Genomic DNA, 18372 nt, shown 5'->3' with positions numbered 1-18372 from the left:
TTTGTGGGTGTATCTGGGGTGTCAGGCGGATTTGGTGTGATCTTGATATGTCTGCGGATGTGGCGGTCTCCTCATGGATTTTGAGATGCTTGGGGCTTTTTGCTGTCAAGGCAGCCATCTCGTGTTTGAAACCATCCTGTGCCTGGATCATCCAATGTGCGGGTTGAGGTGTACATGCATTTTGGGGTGCGCTCTTATTTAGAGATCTGCGAAGATTTTGGTGTTCACACGGATTTTCGTGATCTGTGCATATTAGGTGTGTACTGTCGAGTATGAGGGTACACAGGGGTTTGTGATGAGATGCAAATTTCATTGTGTCTGCCGATCTGTAAACAATTTTGTGAGGATATTTTAATGTCGAGTCAGGCATTTTCTGAACTGGTTGAAATGATTCCTGCTCTGAAATAATCCATTATGCATTTGGAAGTGTCAGCGTGGTTTAGGTGCGCACTGATTTGGGGATTGCGCAGATTTATGTGGATGTTTTCGGAATTCTGAGATCTCACAGAGTTTTGGTGTCTGCGGATTTAGAATTGTGGCTTGTCTAAATTTTGCATCATTTACAGATACTTTCATAATACATATACTTTTAATGTTCAACAGTATTCTTCTTACTTTATGGTGGCGGCAGCAATTTGGTGATCGGTTTAAAGTGATCCATGCTCTGGGAAAATCTAATGTGCATGTGCCATGTCAACGGGCTTGTAGTGCAGACTGAAATTGGGATTGCGCCGGTATAGGGGTGCGAGGGTGAATATGTGGCTCCACGCAAATTTGCTGTACAACCATACTTCTGTGCAGTGGTTGATCTCCAAATGGATTTTCGGGTATATGTGGATTTTTAATGTCGAGGCCGGCATTTTCTGAATTATTTTAAATGGTTCCCATTCAGAGATTATGCATTGGGGCGTGTCAGAGTGATTAGGGTACGGGCCGATTTGGGGATAGCCCAGATTTAGGACGTTACCTACAAATTTGCGAAACACTATATTTTACGCAGCCATCATGTGTACTGTTAGAAATTGTTATTTTCTGGGATTATGTAAAACGCATTTGAGGTTCCCAGTGGGTTTGATGCACACGTGGATATTCGGTGTGCTCTTTTTCGAGGATGTGTGCGTATTTGGGGTGCACATGAGGTTGAGATGCGAACTTAATTGGAAATTGCGCAGACTTAAGTGTTTCTTCTCCGATAAAGGGATGCAAACTGATTGGGGGTTTGTGCATCTACACTCCATCCGCCGAACAGGCGGTATCTCCAAGTGGTCACCCATTTTAATTCCACTTCCCATTCCCATTCCGATATGTCCATTCATGAGTTCCTCCACTGTCACGATAAGGTCACACTTAGGTGCGAGGAACAACAGCTTATAATCCGTTTGGTTAGCTTCCAACCTGATGGCATGAACATTGCTTTCTCAAACCTCTCCTTCACCATTCCCACCCCTTTGTCCCTCTCACTTAATATCTCCTTCCCCGTCATAGCCTCCCTATGGTCCTGCTCCGATTATCCCATTTCTTTTTCATTCTTCCATAGCATTCTGTCTCTTTCAGCAATCAACTTCCTAGCATTTTGGCTCATCCATCCACCTCCAAGTTTCACCTATCGTCTAGGGTTTCTCTTTCCCCTCACACCATCTTTCAAATCTACTCCTCTGCTTATTTTTTTTTCCTCCAGTCCTGCTGAGGGTCTTCGGCCCGAAACGTCGACTGTGTTCTTTTCCATAGTTGCTGCCTGGCCTGAGAAGTTTCTCCAGCATTTGGACTAAACACCACCCCCTCCCCCGTTTTATTAGGTATTCAGTTATATGGGGCAGTTATGTACAGCATACAAGACTGCATATACCTTTGATCCAACTAATCGCATTCAGCCGACTCAAGAAGTTGGGTAAATCTCCAGTTGAATTCTATGCACAGGGGAGGAAGTTAAAATATGGGTGTCTTAGGAAAGCATTCCGGTGAATGACCGGGACACGATGTTACATTATCACACCGGTTAGTGTTAAGGCTCCAGAGACAACAACATTATCATCATGGTCAATGATGGTCAAATTCATGTGCACCCTCATACTCAGCAGCAGTATGCACGTATCTCGAAAATGCGTGTGAGTCCCAAAATCTGCGCATTTCCCCAAGTAAGGACGCACATTCGATGACTCAGACGAAGAATCATTTCAAACACAAAATGGCTGCCTTGACACTAAATGCCACAAAGCATCCCAAAGGTCGTGAGTAAACCACCAAATGCGCCGACACGCACAGATCAACCCAAATCCTTAAGAACTCCCAGATACAACCACAGAAACGTGGTGACTCCATATTCGCCGACACACCCCTAAATATGCTATACACAAATACGAGCGCATCCCCATATTCAAGAACAAATTCCAAACTCCTTGTGCATCCATGTGCACCCCGAGACCCTGTACAACCCACTTTCGCTGACACGCCTAATTTCTGCTCAATCCCCAATGCAGCGCGCACCCTAAACCCGCTGACAGCCCCACATGCCCATGAGATTTTTCCGAGCAAGATACATTCGAAACAGTTGACAAATTGGCAGCCTCGACGTTAACAATCCGCACTCAACACATTCGTGTGCAAATCTTGATCCGCCAACACTCCCCAAATGTGTATCCCCAAATACGTGTGCAAGGCCATGTTTGAGACTAAATTTCGAGTGATGTTTAAGTTTCTTCCTTAAATCTCACCAGCGGTTCTTTTTTCGCATTCCCTTTAAACTTGCAGCAATTTCCAAATGCACAGCGCAATACCTTTAAATGTAAATTTAAATTATGTTGGAGTACTGTTATAGAATTAGACCAATAGTCCGTAAAGTTACCCAGCCCTCCGGATTATCGGAATTTACTTTAGCAGAGTCTTTGCATTGATAAACCAAAACTGCCCGCCATGAATCCACAAAACCCGTGCACATCACCAAATCAGTGCGCACTCCAAAGACACTGACACTCCACATTTTAGATAATTCCAAATCAGAATTCATGTCCAACAGTTCAGAAATGGCTGTTTCGATATTTAAAATTCGCACCACTCGAAATTACGATTGAAACTGTTGATTGGTAAACAAACAGCACCAGGAATATAGGAACATCACAACATCTAATTACGTCCCCGTAATTGACTATAGACCCCTAATTTGGCGCGTATCCCCAAATCCTTGTGCATATTTGCCGCCAAACCCTAAATCTACGCACATCCGAAATCAGTGCTCAACTGAGGACTTAACTTTATTTGAGGACTCAACTTTAAATCCGTGCGCATTCCTTAATCCAAGTTCACACCACAGCAGTGTGCACCCCTTATTCTCCGACACTGCCTAATATTTGTGCGACCCAATTCAGTGCGCACCCCAAATCCGCTAACATCCCGACATGCAGTTCAGAATCCTTACAAGAATTCAGAAAATGGATGCCTCGACATTAAAACCCGCACACAGCCCAAAATGCATGTGCAACTTCAGATCAGCCAACACGCCCAAATCTTTATCTCACCCAAAATCCGTGTTTGCATGTACACAATCCCAATTCCTTATATACCTCAAATATGTGCACCACATCAAATAGGAGCGCACCCTAAAATTCATGCGAATATCATACCCGCGGAGAAACCCACTTGCACTTTAGATTATCCCAGAGATTATCATTTAAAATACTGCATGTTAAATTTCAAAGTAAATTCATTATTCACGTGATCGAAATTAAACAACTTTGAAATTGGCACACCTCCAAACCGCAGACACCCCAAATACGTGAAAAATCCGTGTACATCTCCAAATGCAAATACACAACTTCAAAACCGTGGACACACACCCGCTAATTAGATTATTTCAAAAGAACAATTTCAGACATTCACAAGATGACAAAATCTGTGTACAACGAGCCCCACAAATGAATGTGGGGGTTGCAGCGTGATTGGGCTGCACATGGATTTGGTGATGTACACCAATTTCACGATACACATGGATGCACATGGTGATGTTCGCTGATTTGGGTTGCCTTTTCGATCATGGGACACACAGAGATTTGGTGAGTTGTCGGATCAAAATTTGCGCGCGGATTATTAATGCCGAGGCTGCCATTTTCTCAATTGTTTTTCTATTGATTGTTGCTTCGCGAAAATCTGATGTACAACTGGCGGAGTCCGCGGGTTTCGGGTGCGCACTGAATTGGCGATTGCGCAATTTTATTTTTTGTCGTCGAATACGGGTTGTACGCGGTCTTATGGTTCATATGGTGCATGGATTTAGTAGCGTTCTCTAATAAAGGGTTGCAAACTGATTTAGGGGAGTGCTCCGATATAAGGGTGCGCACCTTTTTAGGGATAGCAAATTTAGGATAGTTGGCGAATATGTGAGTCTCCACGTTTTTGTGAGTGCATATCGATTTGGTGACGTGGCAGTTTTTACTGTTAAGACAGCCATTTTGTGTTTGCAATGATCCGTCTGGGTCATCTAATATACCTGTGGTGTGCTCTCGTATTTGAGGATGTGCGCAGATTTGGGGGGAGCGGATGGATTTTAATGATCAGATTTTAGGGGTGTGGTCTTGAATATGGGGCTGCACACGGTTGACACGCAGATTTGGGTGTGTCTCCGATCTGCAAAAGGATTTTGGCGCACATATGGCCTGCTAACCTCGAGACGGTAATTTTCTGAATTGATTGACATGTTGCTTGTCTGAGATAATCCATTATGCATCTGGGGTGTCAGCGGGTTTGGGGGTGCGCACCGATTTTGGGTTTGCGCAGGTTTAGGGCTGCTTTGGCATATATGGGTGGCAACTGATTTGCGATGCGAACAGATTTAGTGAAAACAGCGGATTTGGGGGTTTGGTCTCTTTAGGAGAGTTTCGGCGAGGACGTGTGCACAGTCATCGGTGGATTTGGAACCACATACTTATGCTTTCTGATTGGCAGGTTGCACAAGCTTGTATCAACCAATATAGGTGCACAGGACGTGTGCACAGGATTTGGGGTGCACACGGGTGCCTGATCATTGGGGATGAGATCAGGTTTAAGTGTGTGTCGGTGCATGTGGGTGCACATGAATTTGCTGGTGTCGGTCGATTTGGGGTTGTGGTGAATCTCAATTTATATGGTGAATTTATGTGGTGAATTTCATTTATAGTGTCTTTAATAATAGCTGCGCAATGTTTTCGCGATTTCTTTAAGGTGAATGCTGTCACTCTAAAGTGACTCTTTCTTTGGGAAAATCAAATGTATATACGTGGGTGTCAGCAGGTTTGGTGGTGTACACGATCGTAGATGCTCCCGGATATGGGGGTGTCTTTGGATTTAGTGTCCTGACAAATCTCACGGTTGTTTCATTGATAGGTTCTTTATTAATAAATACACTTGCAGTTTTCTACTCTGCACTTGCTGTGACATTTAAGTTGGAGGTTGTTACTTTGTGAACTATTTGAAATTATTTCTCCTCTGATAATCTAATCTGAAAGTGGGAGGTGTTGACGGGTTCGGAGTGCGCACCCGGGTGTGCATACGGATTTAGGAGTGCACATGGATTTTTGGATGTCGGAGGAATTGGGTATAATGCCAAAATTCAAATTGTTTCTTTTATAGGTACTCGGATACAAATTTGACTTTAACGTTGAGTTTTGTTCTTGCTGCTTTCAATGTGGATTAAGCTCTCTTGTGAAATGTTTGAAATGATTCTAGCTCTAGGATAAATAATTGCACATGTTGGGGCGGACTCTGATTTGGGGGTTCTCAGAGATTTTATCATGTGCGTGGCGAGTTTGGGTACACACGGATTTGGGTGGCGGTGGATTGGGGGGCGTGACGAATCACAAGGTTGTTTCACTTTAATAATAGAACTTGGAACTTTGTTCTAGATTTTTGAACGTGCAGCTGTTTTGTGAACTGTTTGACCTGACTTGTGATATCGGATAATCCAGCGTGCATGTCGGTTTGTCGTCAGGATTGGGGTGCATATGGATTTGGGGTGAGCTCTTATTTGGTCATGCGCACAGATCTATGGTTGAATACGGATTTGGGAATGTGCGCAGATTTAGGCGTCTGTTGTCTAATGTGGAGGCGCACAGGTTACATCCAGATTTGTGCGTGTCAAACGATCTGGAGTCGCAGATGCATTTCGGGATGCGTGCTGATTTTAATGTCGAAACAGTCCATTTCTGCTCGATTTGAAATGATTCCTGCTCTGAGATAATCTATTATGCATGTTGGGGAGTCAGCGTGTATGGAGTGAGCACAGATTTTTGGGATTGCGCAGATTTAGGGCGGTGTCGGATAATATGCCCTCACACACCATTCTGGGGATGCGAACAGATTTAGTGATGTGTACGACAATATAGAGGTGCGCACTTATTCGTAACGCTCATTGATCTAGGAGTGTGCAGGCCAGTGTGTGGATGTTTTCAGATTTCGGCAAATATGCCCTCAAACACCAGTCTGGGGATGCGAACAGATTTAGTGATGTGTCGGACAATATAGAGGTGCACACTTATTCGTAACGCTCATTGATCTAGGAGTGTGCAGGCCAGTGTGTGGATGTTTACAGATTTCGGCAAATATGTCCTCACACACTAATCTGAGGATGTGAACAGATTTAGTGATTCGGAATTATTAGATATCAGAAGGTTGTTTCATTCATAGATAATTTCAGAATCAATGCAACTTGAACATTCAGCAAAATTCTTCTAATTTTATGCTGGAGGCAGGAATTTTGTGAACTGTTCGAAATGATTCTTGCCCTGTGATACTGTACGGTGCAGGTGCGGGTGTCAGCGGGTTTGCGATGCCCATTGAATTGAAGATTACACAAAGTTAAGGCAAAATATTCAAATATGTAGTGCAGACTGTTTTGGCGCTGCGCCTGGATTTGGGCCCGCGTCAGATTTAGGGGTGTGCTCTGGAATATGGGGTGTACACGGATTAGTAGATGAACACAGATTCGGGTGTCTCGGCGGATTTAGGATATCACATGGATTTTGGTGTGCATGCACATTTGCAGTGTATTTGGGGATGTGACGAATATCACGATTCTGTCACTTGTACACTGGTGTATCTACGGATTTGGAGGTATGACGAATTTCGAGGCTGTTGCCTTGTGGCAGCAATATTGTGCGCTCTCCGAAATGATCCTCGCTCAACGATAATCCAATCTGCATTGGAATGTGTTACAGTGTTTGGGGAGAACAAATTCATGATTGCATGTGGATTTGGGGTAGCACATGAATTGAACTGTCTGTGGATTTTTGTTTGTAACTCATGTGGTGGTTGCTTACGGATGTGTTGCTGCGCACAGATTTGGGGAAAGAACTTGGGTTTCGTTCACATTGATTACGGGATGCACAAAGAGTTCGGAGTTTGTCCACCAACGTGGCTAACACCATAATTTGGAGATGCACAAAGATTTAAGGATAGGTACGCCAAATAAATTTGCAGAGATTTCATGTTTTTTAATACATTGGTGCACTTGGATTAGGGTTTGCGCACCGATTTCTGCGCCTCAGCTGGTTTAGGGCTGCACACGGATTTCGTGGTGTCGGTCTATCCTATGAGCTTACATAGGAATTATGGAACTGTACTCTCAGATCCCTCGGCTCTCCCGCATTTCTCAATTCCCTACCGTTTATTGTATAAGTCTACCCAGGTAGGTCCGGCCAAAGTGCAGCGGCTCTTGATCCTATCTGGATGGAATGTCACATTAGATTCCAACTGCAAAATGTTCGGCCCGTTTTTTCCAGCTGCTTCGCTGACGCTGAAAATTTTCATAACTACTCCGCTGTCCACTAACACTCTGAACCCGGGTGTTATCTGCAAATCCAGTTTATCATATTACAATTGGCTTATATATCCTGTTCCTGAGAATGTATTTCAATAAGTTTGGAGTTGCACACAGATTTGGGCGTGTTGCTGGATTTGAGGTACATACTAATTTGACTTGAGGGCAGTGTGCAGATTTGAGGGTGTATGAATATTTTATCATTTCGTGAAATGGTTTTGGGCTAATCTAGTTTTCTAGTCGGTGTGTCCACGGGTTTCAAATTGTACATAGACATGAGGGTACAGACGGATTTGGAGGCGCGCACTGATCTCGGTGTTCTCACAGATTTGGTGTTTCTGCAGATTTGAAGGTCTGGCAAATCTCAAAGTTGTTCCATTTATAGATGCAGTAATAAAAATGCCATTTGAACTTCGACATCTGTCCTTGTGTTTCTCTTTTTTCTTCTTTAGGCAACCATTATGCCACAATTTGAAATGATTCTTAGTCTGAGATAATCGAATATGCACTTGGGTTTCTCAGCGGGTTCATACACACACACACACGCTCGCACGCACACACACACACGTACGCACACACACACACGCACGCACACACGGCGTTTGATGCGCGCTCTTGAGGATGCGCGTATATTTTGGGGTGCACACGGATTTGAAAATGCGTACACATTTAGGCGTACGTTGTCGAATATGGGGATACACAAGTATTTCGGGTTACTCACAGATTTTGTTGTGTCAGAGGTTTTGAAGTAGATCACGATTTTTTGGCTGCGTGCAGAGTTTAAAGTCCAGGCAGCCACGTTCTGAACTGTTTGTAATGATTCCTGCTGTGGGAATATGTGGTGTGAATGTGAGAGGAGTCAGCGGGTTTGGGGTGCATACTGAATTGGACATTGCGATATTTAAGGTTACCTTCTCGAATATGTGGACGCAAATATGATCGAATATGTGGATCGAATATGATTGAGCAAATTTAGGGGTGTGTTCTCGTGTATGGGACTCACACGGAAATGGTGTTGTGCGTAGATGTGGGCTGTGTTATCGAATATGGAGATGCACACGGATTTGGGATTAACTGTTTAAAATGTTTCTTAATCTGAGATAATCTAATGTGCATATGCGGTTGCATATGGGAGTGCACAATGAATTTGTGGTTGCGTTCTTATTTAGTGACGTGTGCAGATTTGGAGTTGCCAACGGATTTGGTGATGTGTCCGGATTCAGCGGTACATCGTCTAATACAGAGATGAACACTGATTTGACGATGTGTACAGATTCAGCGGTGTGTTGTCGAATACAGGGGTGTACACTTATTTGGGGATACTCATATATTTAGGGGTGTATAATCCAATACCGGGATGTTTACCGATCACGTGCTTCTCACAGATTTGTCATTATTATCGATTTGGAGTTGCGACGCATCTCAAGGTTGTTTCATTTATAGATACTTTTAAAATAAATGCACTTTGAACTTTATTTTATGCTGCAACCAGGTACTTTGCGAACCGTTTGAATAACTCTTGCTCCACATTCCTCCATGCCCATGCTTGGATTTGGGGACACACATAGATTAGTAGGCGAGCACAGGTTCCTGTGTCTCAGCGGATTTGGAGTTGCACACGCATTCTTGGCCGCATGCCGATTTTTAATGTTGAGGCCCGTATCCTTACCCAGTTGTGTTCCGGTTGGACTTAGTCCTTAATCTGCTATAGAAAGTGCGGAAAGGACAGATGCTGTTTTCTCCCGGTAGGCATTAGTTTTTAGGGCCAAGTGCTCCGGTCACGTTTTGTCACCCTGCAAACTTATCCTTCAATCTCTGAATTATGGAGGACAGCATGTGTTCAAATGTCTCTCTCCAGCTTACTTCATCATGATCATCATGACTCCAGTATTTCTACTATTTTTTAATGTTTCCTAATTGTACATGCGATTTTCTATGTTTTATCGCCGACACGCAGTGAACCATCTGATTGGCCTTTCAGAGTTCTCTTTGGGAACTAGCTGACTTGATCAGCATTTCTTGATCAGTATTTCTCCTCATCTCCCATTACGATTTCTCCAGCATCATTTTCTATCGGTCCTTTATCTACTCTCACCTGTATTTCTCTCTTTTTATACTTGAAAAAAGCTTTTAGTATCCTCTTTGATGTTATTTGCTAGCTTCCTTTCATAGTTCATCTTTTCCCTCTTAATGGCCTTCTTAGTTTCCTGTTGTATGCTATTAAAAACTTCCCAATCCTCTGTCTTCCCATTATTTTTTGCTTCCTGGTATGCCCTCTGCTTTGCTTTTACTTTAGCTTTGACTTCCCTTGTCAGCCACGATAGCATCCTTATTCCATTCGAAGATTTTTCTTCTTTGGAATATATCTGTCTTGCACTTTCCTCACTTCTGGCATAAACTCCAGCCACTGCTGCCCTGCCGTCCCGTGGTCCCGGTGTAAAAACCTGCCTGTAACTCCTGTTTATCAATCCTCACTCCCCTTGACCAGACGAAGGTCATGGAGCTGTAACTCCAGTTCCCTAACACGGTCGCTTACCAGATGAGGCTCGGTGCACCTGGTGCTGATGTGGACGCCCGGGAGCATTGAAAGCAATGTTCAGAGTTTTATAGGTCCGTGTCCTGGTTTTGAAAATTTGGATATTGTAAAGTTCATTGGCCACGCAATTAGCTGCTGAGTGTTCTTGTACAGGCTCGTATGCACGACATGTTTATATGATGGCTACACCCTCCTCTTTCTCAACACGCGGAGTTGCAGCAGAGTTTGCTTTCTGATGATCCAACTCTCTGCGGTGCCGTGCTGGAGCTACACTGGTCAGTGTACATGCAGTCCAGAGCTGGTCTGCACAGGTCTGTGTTCCTGTGGTGGTGTAGGTGGCCGGTGTACTCAGCGGGCTGAGAATGATCGGCTCTGAATGCACAGTGAAATGTGGGGTTGTTCGTGTCTTTACCTCTACAGCAAATATGAGTCTTCGCCGAGCAGTGTTCCGTTTATTGGGATTCGTGTCCCTTCATTTTGGTGCCCCAACAGTCCAGAGCTGGTTATGTGTATGTATCAGAGTTACAGTACAAAACTGTGTTTGTCCAGCTCTGTAACACCAATGTTATATTTTGATCATCCTCTGTGCTTGTATTAGACTTTTGTGCTGGCCTGCACAAACACTGGCCACAACTGTGATCTGGCAGCTCTGTCTGCTTGTTTGCAGTGCCATTGTTTTTTTTAGAGAAGTTTGTTCTTATTACACAAACTAATCTTGTACATCATTCCCACTGTCCCGTTCCTGCAGCTCGGCAGGTCGATTCTCCAGGAGGATCTGACGACTTACGGTCTGCACACTCTAATTGGTTGTTCCCAGCACCCATGCAGGAATGTCCCAGATGAAAACGACAGTCAGGGTCGAAATAATAATTTCGCCACATACCCTCTGAGCTTAAAATTATTGCCTAACAAACATTAAGCAGTACACTACAGGAATAGATCTCCACCCCCTTCCCCAGCTCACTGTGTGTGTGCTGTCAATGATGGCAATTTAAGCTGCATATGGTCGGTGTCCCCCACAGTTATGCTCCTTGATCGAACACCACCTCCTCCGTAGTATCAACGCGTCTGAGAATATCACCATAGGCGCTTCCTGATCTCATTCTCCCTCTCTCTGTCTCTGTCGCTCTTCCTCTCGCGCTCTCTCTCCCAAGCTGTCTCTCACAATGCCTCTCTTTCTCTTTTCCTCTCTCCGATATCTCATTTGCAACCCTCCTCTCTCTCTGTCTGTCTCTCTACTCTCCTATAATTATTTTTTTCGCACTCTTGCAGTTAAAAGTAAAGGCAATTTTCTTCTATCTTCATCCGTAAAACAGTAAAACGTCTATTGCTGGAAGATAGTTGAACCTACAGGTAAAGAAAGAGGAGAAAACAAGACTGAAAGAGGGATGGAAAGCGCGAGTTATTACGGGAGCAGGAGTGGTTGGTACTGACGGAAATATGCTCCAGGATCAGGTAGTTTTGTCAGAATCAGAAGACTGAGGGTGACAGGTTCGCCTGAACATTATAAAGGTGGGCGGTGAGGTGCAAAGGTGATTTCGGTGTAAATTTGTAAAGAGTCAACCTCTCGGGTTGACAGCCTTCATCATGACTCTGATCTTGGGTGCGCTGTTCGTTTTGTAACTCTGATCATCACATTGTTTAATTGTATGCACAATGCAGGTTGCAGAATAGGGAGCAAGAAGACAGCCGAGTTATAAATCTTTATGTCATTCATTTCTGACGTTTCATGAGCTTCAACACAGGAATCCACGGGTATTTCACCGCATTCCTTAGTTCCTCCCGGAATTTGCTCTGGGTTAGGACGTAAATGCATGTATCAGAACAGGAACTGAGAATCTGCAGCATTCTGGATGTCGTTTCTGTGATGTAACGGGGTTCAGTGACAGAATAAGCAAAACTCTTTGAAATCGTTTGATAGATATAAAATATCACTTGCGTTACCCACAACAAGATGAAACTACCGGTAATGCTGAAGTGCAAAACGATGAATTTGCGTCGGTTCTCCATCTCCCGGTCCTTGTCATCCTCTCCACTCGTTTGACCCCGGAGCCCCCTGCGGGTTCGACTGGCCGCTAGAATCCGCCTGACAGTCTGCATATTGAACAGCAAAATCAGAAAGACTGGGACACAAGGGGTTAAAATGCGGTGAAATATCACAAATGCCGCCCATGACAGAGAGTTTTTGTAGCTCGTTGTAAGAACACAATACCATGGTATATCATCAATTATTGTAAAAGGCTCGCATGCAAATCCCCAGGGGATACTCTCCAAACAGGCCAGCACACTCACTGTCCCGATAACCACAGCCGCCGTTCTCTCGGTGCAGTATTTTGTTTTCAGCTTCTTACAACAAATAGCCACAAATCGATCGACGGAGAAAGCGACAGTCAGCCAGACCGAGGTCGCAGTGCTCGCAAATACCAACCAGGAACGGAGTCTGCAAACTGGAGTGATGTCCAGGAATGATCGGGGAGAATAATACCAAGGAGTCCACATCAGCAGCGGATCCGAGATAACGACCAGTAGATCTCATTTGGAGAGGCCACACTTTCCCCGATACAGGATTGCAATCGCCACCACGTTCGCTGGAAGAGAGACAGGGAACAGCAAGAAAAGAAAATACAAAACAGAAACCAATTCAGCAGTTTGAGGGGATCCTGCAATATTTCCAGTTTATGGTCGCATTTAGCAGTGAAAATGTCAAGAGAGGGCACAGGTCTTCCAGAGACAGAAGAGGATTTTAGACTGTAAAATGAAGTCAAAATGATGCCTATACCAATTCCGAAATGTGAAGTGACAGAGGAAAACTAAAGCCCGGGTTACGCCCACCTCAGCGTCAATATTTTTTACCGCCGCCTTCCGCGTCACGTTGGATGAAATTAGTAAATCCGGACGCCGATGGCGGGATTCATAAACTTTCATGGCTCCCCCTGTCAGCTGCAGAACAGCCGGAGTACGGAACAATGCCGGGAAATGTTATAAACACTCTTCCAGTCAGAACAGATTATGAAGAAAAACATTTAAATTGACTCTCCTCAGAAATGTTCTCAGAGTAACCGCTGACGTGAATATTAATAGTAGCCTTCTCTTTCCATTTAGGCAGTTTGGGGCTTCGTGTTTCCCTGAATTCCTTTCCTATTCCAGCATTTGCCACCTCTTATTCTCCGACACTGTCTAATATCTGCGCGACCCAATTCAGTGCGCACCCCAAAATCGCTAACAACCTGACATGCAGTTTAGAATCCTTTCAAGAATTCAGAAAATGGATGTCGCGACATTAAAATCCTCACACAACCCAAAATTCATGTGCAACTTCAGATCCGCCACACGCCCAAATCTTTATATCACCCCAAATTTTTGTTAATATGTACACAATCCCAAATCCATGTACACCTCAAATACGTGCACCACCTCAACTAAACTTCATGCGAATACAATACCCGCGGAGAAACCCACTTGCACATTTTATTATCCCAGAAGAAGTATCATTTAAAATACTTCATGTCAAATTTCAAATGAAATGTATTATTCACGTGATCTAAATGAAACAACTTTGAGATTCGGCACACCTCCAAACCGCAGACACCCCAAATACGTGAGAAATCCATGTGCATCTCCGATGCAAATGCATCCACACAACTTCAAAACCGTGGACACACACATGCTAATTAGATTATCTCAAAAGAATAATTTCAGACATTCACAAGATGACAAAATCTGTGTACAACAAGCCCCCCAAATGAATGTGGGGGTTTCAGCGTGTTTGGGCTGCACATGGATTTGGTGATCCGTACGAATTCGACGATGCTCATGTTGTGCGCTGATTTGGGTTGCCTTTTTGATCATGACAGATAGATTTGATGAGATGGCGTTTCAAAATTTGCCTACGGATTATTAATGTCGAGGCTGCCATTTTCTCTATTGTTTTTATTATTTGTTGCTCCGATGTAAATCTGATGTACACGTGGCGGAGTCCGCGGGTTTAGGGTGCGCACTGAATTGGCGATTGCGCAATTTTATTTTTTGTCGTCGAATATGGGTTGTACCATGCATGTGGTGCATGGATTTAGGAGCGTTCTCTAATAAAGGGTTTAGGGCAGTGCTCCGACATAGGGTGCGCACCTTTTCAGGGATAGCAAATTTAGGGTAGTTGGCGAATATGTGAGTCTCCACGTTTTTGTGAGTGCATACCGATTTGGTGACGTTCGTAGGGACTTTGGGATACGTGGTGGTTTTTACTGTTAAGACAGCCATTTTGTGTTTGCAATGATTATCCGTCTGGGTCATCTAATATGCCTGTGGGGTGCTCTCGTATTTGAGGATGTGCGCAGATTTGGGGGGTGCGGACGGATTTAGGTGATCAGATTTTAGGGATGTAGTCTTGAATATGGGACTGCACACGGTTGACAGGCAGATTTGGGTGTGTCGCCGATCTGCAAAAGGATTTGGGCGCACATATGGCTTTCTAACCTCGAGACGGTAATTTTCTGAATTGATTGAAATGTTTGCTTGTCTGGGATAATCCATTATGCATCTGGGGTGTCAGCGGGTTTGGGGTGCGCACCGATTTTGGGTTTGCGCAGATTTAGGGCTGCTTCGGCATATATGGGTGGCAACTGATTTGCGATACCAACAGATTTAGTGAAAACAGCGGATTTGGTCTCGGTAGGCTTAGGGGTGCACACAGATTTGGGAGTGTCGCTGGATTTGAGGTGCATACTAATTTGACCTGAGGGCAGTGTGCAGTTTTGAGGGTGTACGCATATTTTGTCATTTTGTGAAATGGTTTTGGGATAATCTAGTTTCTAGTCGGTGTGTCATCGGGTTTCAAGTTGTACATAGACATGAGGGTACACACGGATTTGGAGGTGCGCTCGGATCTCAGTGTTCTCACAGATTTGGTGTGTCTGCGGATTTGAAGGTGTGACGAAGCTCAAAGTTGTTCCATTTACAGATAGAACAACATCATTAGATTATTGTTAGATTACTGGACATTTACGTCCGGCCACTGAATACAAGCGGCACACGATTTTGTAATTACAGGTTCTTTTTCAAATAGGAGTCACAAATGTTTTCGTTGTAAGAGTAACAAACCCTTTTTGCCTTACGATGTGAGTTCTGCTGGCATAAATACACGTGTTTTCTTGTGTGATCAGAGTGTAACCCCGACCCGGTGTAACGATAACCATAAATCACACCGAGCGTTCTTCCTCAACAGCCTGGGTGTTTATAAATATCCTCGTCAAAAAGAAACATCATATGATCTTGATGTGCTGGAAATCCCATCAACGATGCCAATGCCTGAGGTGCTACCTATGGACTTTTGTATCTTGCTGATGAGGCACTGAAAATTCAATATATTACGAATGTGGTCCGTCTTCCCATTCGATAACCCGTAAAAGTGCGATTATCTTCAGTCGTATTGATCTGCTGAGTGACCTGTTTAAATGCAGGAATTATCATGGACAATGATGGAGTTGGATTACTGAGGAACATAATGGAAATCAGCAAGCAGTCTGGACAGTGTTGAATCTGCAGTGTAATTATCAGTGTGAGCCAGGACCCTAACTCTGATCAGTGGAGACCCAGTCAATCTGGTCCGTGATGTGTCTGTCTCTCAATAATAATATAGGAATAGTTACATTCTGTCTGACATGAGATTTCTGAATTGTCAATGAACCCACAAACACTACCTCGCCACTTTTTCTTCTCTTTTTTCAATTATTTAACTTTTTAATGAGCATGAATTTCTTACTGTGATTTTCAGTATTGCGATGTTCTGCTGCCGTAAAGCAACGCATTTCGCAACATATGCTGCTGATACTAAACCTCAACTCTGGTTCTGATCTTTTATTCAACACTTGCGGCTGCTGTTTTTATTGATGTGTATGAATTAACTTACGCCTGTTATAGTTGTCACATTCCAGAAATGCAATCAACCTGCCTGTCTCATATCTGTTATTCTTCTCTATTTTCTGTGAATTATTATACTTCGAAATATCTTGAGAATCCCTTTACACAACTGTGTGCACTACATATTTGACTATTTCGCCTTAACTCTGTGGAATCTTCAATTCAATGGGCATCGCAAACCCGATGACACCCGTCCATGCACCGTACAGTATCACAGGGCAAGAATCATTTCAAACAGTTCACAAAATTCCTGCCTCCAGCATAAAATTACAAGAATGTTGCTGAAGGTTCAAGGTGCATTGATTCTGAAATTATCTATGAATGAAGCAACCTTCAGATATCTAATAATTCTGAATCACTAAATCTGTTCGCATCCTCAGATTAGTGTGTGAGGCCATATTTGCCGAAATCTGTAAACATCCGCATTCTGGCCTGCACACTCCTAGATCAATGAGCGTTACGAATAAGTGTGCACCTCTATATTGTCCGACACATCACTAAAAATGTTCACATCCCCAGACTGGTGTGTGAGGGCATATTATCCGACACTGCCCTAAATCTGCGTAATCCCAAAAATCAGTGCTCATTCCATACCCGCTGACTCCCCAACATGCATAATAGATTATCTCAGAGCAGGAACTATTTCAAATCGAGCAGAAATTGACTGTTTCGACATTAAAATCAGCAGGCATCCCGAAATGCATCTGCGACTCCAGATCGTTTGACACACACAAATCTGGATGTAACCTGTGCACCTCCATATTAAACAACAGACGCCTAAATCTGCGCACATTCCCAAATTCGTATTCAACCATAAGTCTGTGCACATGACCAAATAAGAGCTCCCCCTAAATCCATATGCACCCCAATCCTGACGACAAACCGACATGCACGCTGGATTATCCGAAATCACGAGTCAGTTCAAACAGTTCACAAAACAGCTGCACGTTCAAAAATCTAAAGCAAACTTCCAAGTTCTATTATTAAAGTATCTATAAGTGAAACAACCTTGTGATTCGTCACGTCCCCCAATCCACCGACTCCGAAATCCGTGTGTACCCAAACTCGCCGCGCACATGTTAAAATTTCTGAGATCCCCTAATCCGAGTCCTCCCCTACATGTACAATTATTTATCCTGGAGCAAGAATCATTTCAAACATTTCACAAGAGAGTATAATCCACATTAAAATCAGCAAAAACAAAACTCAACGTTAAAGTCCAATATGTATCCGAGTATCTTTAAAAGAAACAATTTGAATTTTGGCATTATACCCAAATGCTCCGACATCCAAAAATCCACGTGCAGTCCCAAATCCGTATGCACACCCAAATGGGTGCGCACTCCGAACCCGTCAACACTTCCCACTTTCAGATTAGATTATCAGAGAGGAGAAATAATTTCAAATAGTTCACAAAGTAACAACCTTCAACTTAAAAGTCACGGCAAGAGCAGAGTAGAAAACTGAAAGTGTATTTATTAATAAATAACCTATCAATTAAACAACCGTGAGATTTGTCAGGACCCTAAATCCAAAGACACCCCCAAATCCGGGAGCATCTAAGATCGTGTACACCACCAAACCTGCTGACACCCACGTATACACATTTGATTTTACCAAAGGAAGAGTCACTTTAGAGTGACAACATTCACCTTAAAGAAATCGCGAGAACATGGTGCAGCTATTATTAAAGACACTATAAATGAAATGACTTTGAGATTCACCACAACCCCAAATCGACCGACACCAACAAATTCATGTGCACCTATATGCGCCGACACACACTTAAACCTAATCTCATCCCCAATCGTCAGGCACCCCAAATCCATACTGACGTCCTGTGCATTGGTTAATACATTCCTAAGCTTGTGCAACCTCCCAATCAGAAAACACCATCAAATACGCATGTGGTTCCGAATCCACCCATCACTGTGCACACGTCCTCGCCGAAACTCTCCTAAAGAGTCCAAATCTGTATGTACCCCCAAATCCCCTATTTTCAGTAAATCTGTTCGCATCGCAAATCAGTTGCCACCCATATTTGCCGAAGCAGCCCAAATCTGCGCAAACCCAAAATCGATGCGCACCCCAAACCCGCTGACACCCCAGATGCATAATGGATTATCCCAGACAGGCA

The sequence above is a fragment of the Hemitrygon akajei genome, unplaced genomic scaffold (assembly GCF_048418815.1).
Source record: "Hemitrygon akajei unplaced genomic scaffold, sHemAka1.3 Scf000059, whole genome shotgun sequence".
In the NCBI taxonomy this organism is placed as follows: Eukaryota; Metazoa; Chordata; class Chondrichthyes; order Myliobatiformes; family Dasyatidae; genus Hemitrygon; species Hemitrygon akajei.
The sequence above is the reverse complement of the archived record's forward strand: the minus strand, read 5'-3'. Positions refer to the sequence as shown.